This window comes from Aythya fuligula, chromosome Z, assembly GCF_009819795.1.
Source record: "Aythya fuligula isolate bAytFul2 chromosome Z, bAytFul2.pri, whole genome shotgun sequence".
Classification (NCBI taxonomy): domain Eukaryota; kingdom Metazoa; phylum Chordata; class Aves; order Anseriformes; family Anatidae; genus Aythya; species Aythya fuligula.
Genome location: NC_045593.1, coordinates 30,383,868 through 30,396,049, shown reverse-complemented (window position 1 = coordinate 30,396,049; position 12,182 = coordinate 30,383,868). Strand labels below are relative to the sequence as shown.

The window sequence follows — 12,182 nt, the reverse complement described above, 5'->3', positions numbered from 1 at the left end:
AGCTAGCTCAACCAGATTGTCAATACAAATTTCACATCAAGAAGAACACATAGCTTACGAACCACAATACATACCAGAACAAGTTCTACGCGGGTATGCACACAAAGCAAGACGTGCCATCCTATACACAGGCACGCAAACATATAAACGCTTTCAGAGTTCCAGCCTAAGTAACCAATTTCTAGTTTCTTAAGGCTGTAAAAACCTCCAGTTTTATTTCCCGAGCCTAGCACTGATTATACTTTTCACCTTTCACATAAGTACTGAACAGCAGCGGTAATAACTGGTCAACTTAGAATATCTTGATCCTGGTCTTCTCTTAACAAAATTGAGAGCTAGCCAAATGAAGAACAGAAGACAGATTAACATTTTATGTAAACAAATACAAACCATTAAACTCCTAAAAGAATATTGTGCAGTTATTCCCACATGGCATTGCATTTTAAGTAAGCAGTTAAAATAACCATGCAGCAGGATGTGCAGTTCAACACTTTCTGCTAAATACAGGCACATGCAAGGCAAGAAACAAAGTGTTCCAATGAACGAAGAATGGAATCAAAAACATTCTAGTTTCATCTGGCATCTTGTCTTTTGTGACATTACAGAAAACAGAAAAACAGACTCAATTCATAGAAAAGCAACACAGATTTATTTAATCTATGGACAAATGCTAATGATTCTAGGAAAAATACAGAAGGAAGTGCAGAAGAAGGGACAGAGGTATGGAAAAAATCAAAACACTGAATACTAATGCCTGTCTTCCTAACACAAGAGCATGTTGAACTGTGATTAAAAAGTGATCTATTAAGAACAAAAGAAACTGTGTAATAATACTGTGGAAGTCACTGTCATAAAGACAAAGATGCAGAGACAACTCATTTCGTAAAAGGGCAACATCTTTACTGGTTTAAAAGAAAATACCTATAGTTAGGCTGCACCCTTCAGGATTTTTTTTTCCCTACAAGTCCAATTTAAATAGTTACATTTGAATGTTTGATAGAATGACTGCATAACCAAAAATATAGAGACAAATACCTTCCTGGCAGGTCATTCTACTTGTGTACTCAAAAACTACCTACACTTTCCACCAAAGAAAATTGCTTTCCAGTACAGGTCAACAAGACAGAAGTTAGAAATTACTTCTAAAGATCAAATCAGCTGTACTCAATATCCACGGTAACACAAGGGGATTCTATTTTTTTCAATTTCAATCAGATCTCTCTGTGTTCGGTACTGTATAACGAGAGAGTTGGTTATGGAGTGAGGAATCAGCTTTTTTCTTCCAGCATCGGACAAGTTACAAATGACAGCACCAAGATACCTTACATTCGAGTCCTGTAGCTGTCACTATATTCCGATGGTCACCCAAGTTGACAGACATCATGAACTGTGTAGATCAACTTAGCAATACAGCCAAAAAGCACGTCTGTGCATGTACCAAATAACTGACTACAGTTCTTCCAGGGGAACTACTATGAGGAAACTTTGTAGCGCACGTATGTTTTCGCTTTGCTTTTCAAGTCTCCAAAAAGCTCTACCATATGGAATAGTTTGCAAAATCTCATATCCAGAAATTCAAGAAAGCTGATTATTTATCTTCTGATATAGAAGTCACATCTGAAACAAGTTAGTGAAATACAAATACAAGCCTGAGCTCAAATGTTGACTCAGATCTTGCTAGTCTTACTCATATTAGTCATCTCACTGGGCTCATGCTGAGAACCCTGTGGGTGGACACATGAATTCATACAGAACCCACTGAAATCAGTGCATAGCCAGGGTCAGATGCTTTGAAATAGCAGCTCCATTAAGTTAAATGGAAAAAGTATAACTGTGTATTGCCTAATAACAGTGCTAATGTTTGCATGCAAGCCTTGGTGAAAAGAATGGGGCGACAGAAGGATGCTTATAACAGAAATGCTAACTTGTAATAGCACAGTACCACTAGCACAGAATAATTCAGGTTGAAAGGTACCTCACGAGGTCTCATCTAGTTCAACCTCCCACTCAAAGCTGCAGTTATTTTTATTTTAAAAAGCCATTAGGTTTTGATTGCCTTATTCAGTATCAGTTGTTCTTTTTTCAAAATCTCATTGCTACAAATACGTTTTAGTTGAGTAATTATTTTACCCTGCTTTTTAATGTAAGTTTCATAACCTCTGATAGTAGTTCCCTTTTAGGTACATGTTACACGATGTAACTCACGCATTTGTTTAATGTTAGCATATATGTGAATCGTGTTTATTTCCCCTCTTGAGGTTCTTTCAGCCAAGATACTCGAACATTTCCTGTTACTGCAAACATTTTCTCCAAGCTTTTTGTTTACTTTAAGTCATACAGGAAAAATGCCCCAGAACTGAGATAAAGAGACCAATGTCAAAAGTTACAGCCCTGTTCAGTAACTGCTGCTCCTACAATTTCAGAAAGAGGATGCCACTGCTAGTACAAGATGGCAGCGACATTCACTTTTAGGCATACTCCTGGTCATGCACAACACCAGCTCCACACAGTTTGGAAGTGGTTATTTTATTAGGCCAATCGCCACTCCTAACAGTTACACGTGAGAAGCAGCAGTCTCCTTTCATTTTCCATTCTGCAGTTCTAGTCAATCTGATTCCAGTCAACAAGGGTGTTGAGCCATCTTCCACCTTCTGTAAACTTGTTGCTCATTAAAATTTCCCCTCCAGAAGCAAACACTACTTCCCTGTGTTGTTGTCATCGACATTTATGAAAACGAAAGAGCTCCTGTAAACGGTTCAGATTTAAAGCTTCTCTGGAAAGCACGCTTACAGCCACTACCACTTCATACCATAATATTACAGTTACTGAGTATCAAATTATTTATTTACACCTCTGAAGTCACTGGGGACACACTGTCTTCAAAGCAGAAGACAGTAGGAAGAAGGTGGCCATCACTGAGTCTTCAAACTACCATGTCACCGACTCTAGTCAGGGAACAAAACCAGGCACCTTTGAAGAAGAACATCACTACCGTGTTAACCCCGTATCAATTATGGGTAAGAGCAAACAGGACAAGGAAATAAAATGAATCCACATAATCAGTCCAAGCTACCGTTCCACAGTGAGCATAACCTCTCTACAATCTCTTGTCAATATTGATTTTCTATAAACCACACAATTCAGAAATGCTTCTCTCACCTGAACTGCATTAACGTTGACTAACGTCAGAAACAAAGGAGAGCTAGATGTTAAACTGGGGAGCTGTACGGGGCTAAGATGTCAGAAACGCGGGCGAGTAACCAGCTAGTCTTACCTGCACAATCGCACTTGAGACTTTAAGTGGCCTTCCCAGTTATGTTTTCCTCTGTCAAACAACCAGGAAGCACAGCCCGCATCCCTCCGAACGCAGGGATTTTACGGGAGCCCAAAGCAAGGTGTTATTTTCTCCCCTCTCACAGGAGAGGTGCGGAAAGGAAATTCGAAGACGGAGCCCATTAGGTTGACACCAGACATCATCCCCCACCCCCCTTAAAAAATATATATATATAAAAACTAAATTAAAAAAAAAAAAAAAAAAAAAGGGAAGAAAAAGGAAGGGGAAGTTTTAACCTGCAGTTCGTCACTTAACGCTCCCCGCTCACCCGATGGAAGTTAACCAAGTTCACCGACACGCCAGCATTTCCGCGCAGCGCCGCGCACACCCCGGGGCAGCGCTGCCACAAGGTGCGGCTGCCGGACGGGGTCCGGGACCGGGACGGGGCCGGGGCCGGCTGCCCGCTGCCTCCCTCTCTGCGTCCCTCCGCCGCCGCCCCGCAGGCGAGGCCGTGCCCCCGCCGCAGGTACGGCCTACCCGCCGCCTACCCGCCGCCTACCCGCCGCCGCCCCGGCCACCCGCCCGCCACCCGCCCCCTCCGCCGCGGCCAGCGGGCACCCGCCGCCGCCCGCACTCACCCGGCGGGGGCTCGGCGGGGCGGGGCGGCGCGGCGCACGCAGGCGGCTTGGCCCCTCAGCGCCCGCTGCTCGCTCTCCATGCACGGCGCCGGGGGAGGCGGCGGCGCGGCGCGGTGCCGAGCCGAGCCCAGCCGAGCCCAGCCGCGCTCTGCCCGCTGCCTCCGCGCGGCCGCCCCGCCTCTCCTCTCCTCTCCTCTCCCAACCCCTCCCCTCCTCTCCTCTCCTCCCTCCCCCCCCCCGCCGCTTCCCTTCCCTTCCCTTCCCTTCCCTTCCCTTCCCTTCCCTCACCCCCCTCCCAGCAGCGGGCAGGGGCCGGGCCGCGGGGCTCCTGCCGCCTGCGTCATCACGCAGCTGCTAGGCGACGGGGCGGGGCCGCCGCCGGCCGTTACTCGCCCCGCGGCCGTTGCGCGGCCGTTGTCAGTCAGCCTCCGCCTGGGGGGCGGGGGGGGCGCTGAGGGGATGGGGTCCCCCGCGCTCCGCTCCGCTCCTCTCCTCTCCTCTCCTCCTGTGCCTCCCCTGCGGGGAGCGGCAGGCGCCCGGTGCTGTCAGGTTTCCGCGCTCCGTCCCCAAAGGGAGCCGCTGTGAGGTGAAAAGGGAAAGAAGGCGAGGTGGCGAGCCGCAGAGCCCGCCTGACCGCGCCTCGGCCAGGCGGAGTAAACAGCAGCTCCCTTGGCAGCCGTGTGTGTGTCTGTGTCTGTGTGTGTGTGTTAGCCGGGAACAGTGCACCTCTTTTTTTTTTTTTTTTTTTTTTTTTCGGGCGATGTTTGTATCTGCTATTTCTGTCCCAGGTCTGGGTTCATTGCACAACCCTTAACTTTGATAACGGACGCTCTTCTGTGAGTTGTGTGATGGCTGTTGTGCGCGCCGTGTTGTCCTGCCCGTGCCAAGTGAACCTGCGGCATTCAGAGCACTGAAAGGGGTGAGCCAGGCTGGCTGTTGGAGCAAGCAGAAAGAGAAGAAGCTTGACTGCTGACCTCAAGAGATGGTGAGATAAGGAAAAATGATGGTATCAGCGGACTTGATCTACAAGAAAGAACCATGAAGTCTTTTCCCAGGAGACAACCGAGAGAAGGACTGGGAAGAACTGACAAGACAATTTGATCTGACATAGATGATGACTGAAAACCACCAGCAGATGCACGCACAACTCTGGCCAATTCCAGAGCAGACTGTTACCTGTCTGCTAACAGCACGTGGTACTGATAAAGAAAAAATGTTCTTTAAGGCAAGCTTATCACTGCCATCTCCGCAGTGGCATGTTTTTCTTTTGAACTCTTTAAGCAGAAGAAAAAGAGTTGCCTGTGTCATATGACATCATCTTATGGAAATCTAAGGCAATTCAGAACAAGAAGTTAACTCAGTGTGTACATTGCTTTGCATATTTCGTTTCCTTAAATATGCAGTTTAAAGGACACTCAGTGATTTTGAAATAAAATCTATTATTTCTTATAGTACATCTATCTAGTCCCCTATCTCACTGGAAGTCTCTTTGGTACTACATCCTTTAATAATTTGCTTTCCATTTTTAATGCCTTTCTCTCTTTCCAGGCTGTCATGTTGAAAACACACAAGCACCTACTCCCGTGACACTGAAAACTTCTGGCAAATGGCAAAATAAAATAGTTCTGGTGCCACAGGAGTATAATCACCACGGGTATCCAGACCACTTAAAAGATCAGGAAAGTAGTGTCGTATGTTGGTTGTGCGTTAGTGCATATCCAAGACTCTGCTCATTGAGATCTCTGTGGATGAAACACTGTAAATTCAAAGAATTTTTAAAAAGTGGATGGGACTTCCTTATATTATGGTTTGTAAAGCTTCCGTGTTTTAACAGTGTCAGGTTTGGTTGGACCTTCAGAATCTTACAAACTCTTGAGTGATAAGAGAACGCTGTTAGTTGATAGGGATTACAGAAGTCCTGTCTACATTATCTACATTATGACTCCCATCACTAGTTTACCTAGCGATACTGGACACATTTGTTTGTGTGTGTTCCATTATATTTAATCACAATTTAGAACATTCTGCTATGAAATGTCTTTTGGTTTGGTTTGGTTTGGTTTGGTTTGTGTTTTTGTTTGTTTGTTTTTTGCTTTTTGTTTTTTGTTTTTTTTTTTTTTTTTTCACTATGCTGCTCAGGGTTGTTTTTTATTTTCAACCGTGTTCCTGCTACTATGTTCATTTTAGCAAGTCCTTTCAAAGGCACCTGCACCGAAAACAGCACTTTGGATTTGCATCTGACCCCCATTAAAGCATTCCCCTTTCCTTTTGTCTTTGCTAAATGACCACATACACTTCCCACACATTTGCATATTCACACACTTAAGTACAGTGGTGTCAGCCTGTGATAGGTGGCAACTTTTCAAGAGTGAACTGTGATACAGCTTCATCCTGTTTACACCTGTCATTCTACATTTCCATGCTAAATCAAACACAAATACGTGCAAGCTGTACTAACAGGCATAACTACAACATTCTAAATTAAACAGGTATGTAAAACACTCACAGACAGAAACTTATTAAACATCCCCAAATAATGGACAAAAGTAACACTAATTATATATGAACCATTACTTTACAACTGTTTTAACAATTTCCCTTCAGAGTTAGTCTGTTGGTTAAACCAAGTTACAATTCTTGCCACTTTTGCAAAAGACTTGGTGTTACTTCCTTGATACTTCTCTGTTCCAAATTCTAAAGTTCAAATGCAGACAAGGAAATAGATTTTGTTTTATTTTCATGTTCAAACAGCTAAAAACGATAGAAGCCGTTTCATTGTAATTATTGCAAACATTCTGCTAGTTGTGGTTAGCTTTGTCATTTTCAGCTGAAATTAAATTCAAAGTCTATTCTTTATTCAGGAGGTTTGGGGGAATTATTTGCAAAACTTTCATGAGTTAGAACAAGACTAGAGAAGTTAGTTGCTTGTTTAAGTAATTTCTATGAAGTCTGTGTTTCACTTTTTCTTCTACTTTTGGAATCTTTCAGGATGTAAAGTACTTAAAGTTTAAAGATAAGTATATACGTTTGTAATGGTTTTCCTTCCCCTATTTTGGTAGGCCCAGCATTTGAGAGAAACACATTCTGTTTAGAAACGTGCTCTTTCTTTAAATATCAGTTAAAAAGAACAAAGAAGTTTTTTCAATATTTATAGTCATTCTCAGAAAGCTATTTTTTTTGAGTAATATGAGCGAACACCCCATTGCTGAAGGAAAAATAAAATAAAAAAGAGGAAGAAGCACATGTAAATACAGGTTTGCATATAAGTCAGCTCCTGAAAATAAATAAATACATAAATAAGAAAACACAACTCTTAATTCATCCACTTTGAAAATAAAGACTAAAAGAAAAGCCATCTCTTGTTTTTGGGACTCTCAGTGAAAGCCTGATTTTGTCCCATATCAGACGTGGTTGGCCCTCCTGGCTGCCAGGGCATGCTGCTGACTCACATTCAAGTTGCCAATGACCAGAACCCCCAGGTCCCTTCCTGTGGGGCTGCTCTCCGGCCTCTTTTTCACCAGTCTGTGACTGCTGGGGTTACCCCGTCCCAGGTGCAGAATCCAGCACTTGCTCTTGTTGAACTTCATACTGCTGGTAACTGTCCAGCTCTCTAATTTGCCAAGATCTCTCTGGAAGGCCTCTCTACCCATGACAGAGTCAACAGCTCCTCCTGATTTAGTGTCATCCACAAACTTACTTGAATCATCCTCAAGTCCTGTTTCCAAGTCATTTACGAAAACATTGAAGAGAACTGGCCCTAAAATGGAGCCCTGAAGAACCCCACTAGTTGATTTTAATAGTTTCTGACAGATTTTATGCAAATAGAGAAAGACTCAATATTTTTTTTATTAATTCTTTAACAAAGCTGACTCTCTTGTGAAGAGCAATGCCCACACCTCTCAGTGACTCATTAAGTGTCCCAAGACTTTGAAGCCTGGCAGTCGTGTTGCTCAGCACATGTTGGTGTGGTTCTGATCTGGTGACAGAGTATACTCATTTCTTGCCATGTAAGTTGAGTCACAATTCAGTAGCAGCTTAGGGATTCCTTATAAGGAGCATGCGCCTTTCTCCCATTGTAGGATAAAACTCAGCATGCTGCCAAGAGTTGTGTGGATGGAAAAAGACAGCAGGCAAATGCAAGCAATTGTGTTAACTACAGTGCTTTTTGAATTTTGAAATACAATTCATTGATGGGAAATGGCTTGGTATAATTGGCATTACAGGGCACCATAAAATGCTGTCACTCTGACTTTCAGCACTTTTTGCTGAGTGTCGGAGTGAACAGATAATGTATGCTAGAAAGTGTCAGAAAGAAAAATCTGAGGTTCTTCTACCTTAACAAATCTACACACAGAACAAAAGAAGACAAAAATAATAAAACTGCAACCTGAGTTGTAAGAGAAGACACAGACAATGTGAATCTCAGCTTGTGGTGCTTTTTAGTGGATCTGCAGTTAAAACTCCTGGTGTCTGCAATACAGATTCTTCTGGAGTCCACCAGAGTAGAACTCCATTAAGTTATTCTGGAGTTCGCCAGAGTAGGTCTCCATTGAGTTAAACACACACTTCATTTTGTATGTAATCAAGTTCTGGTTTTATACAAATAGAATATATTTATAATAATGAGGAGCTAAAATTGTACTTTATTGGATCTAATTATCACCAGGAAAATAGAATACAATGCCAATAAAATGTCTTATTTGAATATACTTTGGAACTAGGGAAGTCTACTGGCTTGAACATTTCTTGTAGCAGATTCGTGGGCAGGCAAATTTTTTGTTGATGATGATGATGTTTTTTATGTTTTTTTTTGTTTGTTTGTTTGTTTTGTTTTTTTAAAGCTAGGCAGAATCAGCTTAAATCTTCTTAAAATAGTCAAACATGGAAAACTTCCTTCATATGAACAAACTACACTTTCTGTGTTCAGCCCTGGAGTTTCCAAACATTTATAGGGATTCAGAAATTGACATGAAGTACTGTAATGCAAAATTAATTTTCTAGCCCAAGTTTATGTAAATATATTCTCATTCTGGACAGTATTCAGGACTGTACAATGACTTGAATGCACCTGGGATCAGTTTGTGGAAAGGAAGTTTCTTATTTGAAAATAGATATTTTCAGACATGCACATATATTCATTTTTTTTTTCTTACATTTCAAGATATTTATGGACAGTTAGATGGAAAACTCTCTTAAGTACTTTTCAAATTAAAGTTTCTAGAAGTTAAATACGTACTGAGTAATAATATTGCATTTTAAAATGCAGTAAACTGCATCTCTGTCCAGGTTCTTTTGAAGGAGTGGTGTTCTTCAGGGGTCAATACAGGGACTGGCACTATTTAACATCTTTGTTGGTGACATGGACAGTGGGATTGAGTGTACCATCAGCAGGTTTGCTGATGACACCAAGTTGTGTGGTGAGGTCAACACACTGGAGGGAAGGGATGCCATCCAGAGGGACCTGGACAGGCTTTAGAGGTGGGCCTGTGTGAACCTCATGAGGTTCAACAAGGCCAAGTGAAAGGTCCTGCATCTGGGCCAGGGCAATCCAAAGCACAAATACAGGCAGAAAATGGATAGAGAGCAGCTCTGAAGAGAAGGACCTGGAGGTGTTGGTTGATGAGAAATTTAACATGAGCTGTGTGCACTTGCAGCCCAGAAAGCCAACTGTATGCTAGGCTGCATCAAAAGCAGTGTGGCCAGCAGGGCCAGGGAGGTGATTCTTCCCCTCTGCTCTGCTCTCCTGAGACCCCACCTGGAGTCCTCCAGTCAGCTCTGAGGGCCTCAGCACAAGAAGGACAAGGACCAATACAAATGAGTCAAGAGGAGGGCCATGAAGATAATCAAGGGTCTGCAGCACTTCTCCTGTGAAGACAGGCTGAGGGAGTTGGGTTTGTTCAGCCTGGAGAAGAGAAGGCTCCAGGGAGACCATATAGTGGCTTTCCAATACCTAAAGGGGGCCTACAGGAAGGCTGGGGAGGGACTCTTTGTCAGGGAGTGTAAGTGATAGGACAAGGGGGAATGGTTTTTAACTAAAAGAGGGGAGGTTTATATTAGATGATAGGAGGAAATTCTTCCCTCAGAGGGTGGTGAGGCACTGGAACAGGTTGCCCAGAGAAGATGTGTATGTCCTATCCCTGGAAGTGTTCAAGGCCATGTTGGATGGGGCTTTGAGCAACCTTTGTCTAGTAGGAGATGTTCCTGCTCAGGGCAGAGGGTTAGAACTGGGTGATCTTTAAGGTCCCTTCCAACCCAAACTATTATATGATTCTCTAATTCCATGATTTTATGATTCTATGCTTCCTGAACTTCTTTGGTAGCACTTACCTATCTGTAGAAGTCATGAAACTTCAAAAGTCAATGTTTATATAACTTCATTTCAGCCATACAGTATTTTCTCATCTTTTTTTTTTTTTTTTTTTTTCATTTTTTTTCCATAATTATATAACCTGTTCTTGTAATTTAATTTGCCATAGCTGGTGAGACAGTATGTGAGTATCATACAGCTAGAAATAAAAGAATAAAAGGGACAAAGGACAATAGAATGAACTTCTGTTAATGTTGAGGGTAAATAAATCCTTTTATAGCCTACCATTGAAATTGTCGAATTTTCTCACTGGAGACATCAACTTTCATGATATTTTTAACCACTTTTTTGCACTTTTGTGTACAAGTAGAATTACCAGGTTGCCTGAATGCAATATGAAAGTTAATGTCATAAAACTGCATCAGGTTTATCTTATACTTTTCCATACTGCCTACAGCATCCTCATCAATCACCAGAGGCCTTGTAGAATGAGTCTTTCACACACACACACACACACACACAACTATGTGAACAAGAATCATTCAGGAACTGTTTCTAAAACTCTTTAAATAGCCTACAGCAAAACCAAAGTAGAATATGTCATTTGTTTACTTATAATTTTTCCATTTACTCTTCTAATCTTATTATTAGACAGTGAAGCTAATCAATTTCACTCTTGTTTCTACTCATTTTCACTTCTAGTCTTCAATCCAAAGCAATAGCAAGTTGTGTTTGGGCTCACAGTCCTGCAAAAACAATGCACAGACTTTAAAATCAGAAACATATTTCAGTTTGAAATAAAGTTATAACAATATGCATTGTGCTGATTTTTCACAAGTGTTACTTAATGACTGGTCACATGACAGTATGTATTAGACACTTTGCTTTATAGACTCATAGAAACATAGAGTCATTTGGGTTGGAAGGGACCTTACAGATCATCTAACTCAACCGCCCACCCCCACCCACCATGAACAGGAACACATTATTTCTGAAGAATTAAGTTCATTTTGGGGGCATCTAATATCAGTGTTGGTATCAAAAAAGAAAATAGTGGCAAAACTCTAATATCAAAATATTTTAGAGTAAAAATACATTACTATACTTCTTTAATGTAGCTACTTTCCTTTTGAACCTTTTGGCCAATTTCAGTTAAAACTGGCAAAAGTATAGGTGCTCCACAAATAAGTATATTTCCACAAGTTTTGTAGAATATTATGTTCTCACCTGATTAGCAGATACCACCAGACGATAAAGAATTGCACAGAGGGAAAGGAACAAGGAAGAGGACAGATACCTTAAGAATATTCTTATATGATATGCTTCAGTTAGATTTCAGAGATGTAAGCCACTTGATTGTAATCTTCTGGAGGTGCTGGTGAAAGATAAGTGGAGTTGGCATGTTGTCGGCAGACAATGGAGGGACTGTTGATCTTTACCATCTCTAAAAGAACTTGGGGCTCAGAACCTCTGTGTGGGTCTGGACCTCAAAATCAGCTCAGAGCCACCCCATCTTTAGGAAGCCACCAACTGCTGCCCACCTGGGGGCTCACTGCCAGCCCCTCTCCAGGTTCAGAAAGGTACACAGCACGTGACACGCACAAGCCAGCAAAGGAGCATTTGTGCTAAGAAGAGAGGTCTCTTTCCCTGGCCACCACTAGAGTAGCCCTGCTTTAATTAATTAATCGTGGAGTCAGGCTCCACGTCATTTTAATTAACTACTAACTTTCACTGTTGCTGTGGAACAAACTGGTACAAACATCATCAAACCTGTGTTAGTGCCTCTTCTTTTTCTCCTTTATTTTTGAACTCCAACCACATTGGTTGGGTCTTTTCTTTGTAACTAAAATAATAAATCAGCATTCAGCTGTTTTCATTTCTCATTTCCAAAGAATGGCACCCAGCAGCTATTACATTTAAAAACATAGGTTCCTCATTCCACTTTTGTAGCGTAATGGAAATA

General features: G+C 42.1%; 1 protein-coding gene across 2 annotated transcripts in view; it reads right to left on the bottom strand.

The window, feature by feature from the left end:
• JAK2 (Janus kinase 2) overlaps positions 1-3,324 on the bottom strand; it is an 88,500-nt gene extending 85,176 nt beyond the window's left edge. For both annotated transcript variants that reach the window (XM_032205842.1, XM_032205844.1), the window contains exon 1: positions 3,275-3,324. The gene's annotated coding sequence lies outside the window, so the exon portion shown is untranslated. The remainder of the gene's footprint in view (positions 1-3,274) is intronic.
• Between the last annotated feature and the right edge of the window lie 8,858 nt (positions 3,325-12,182).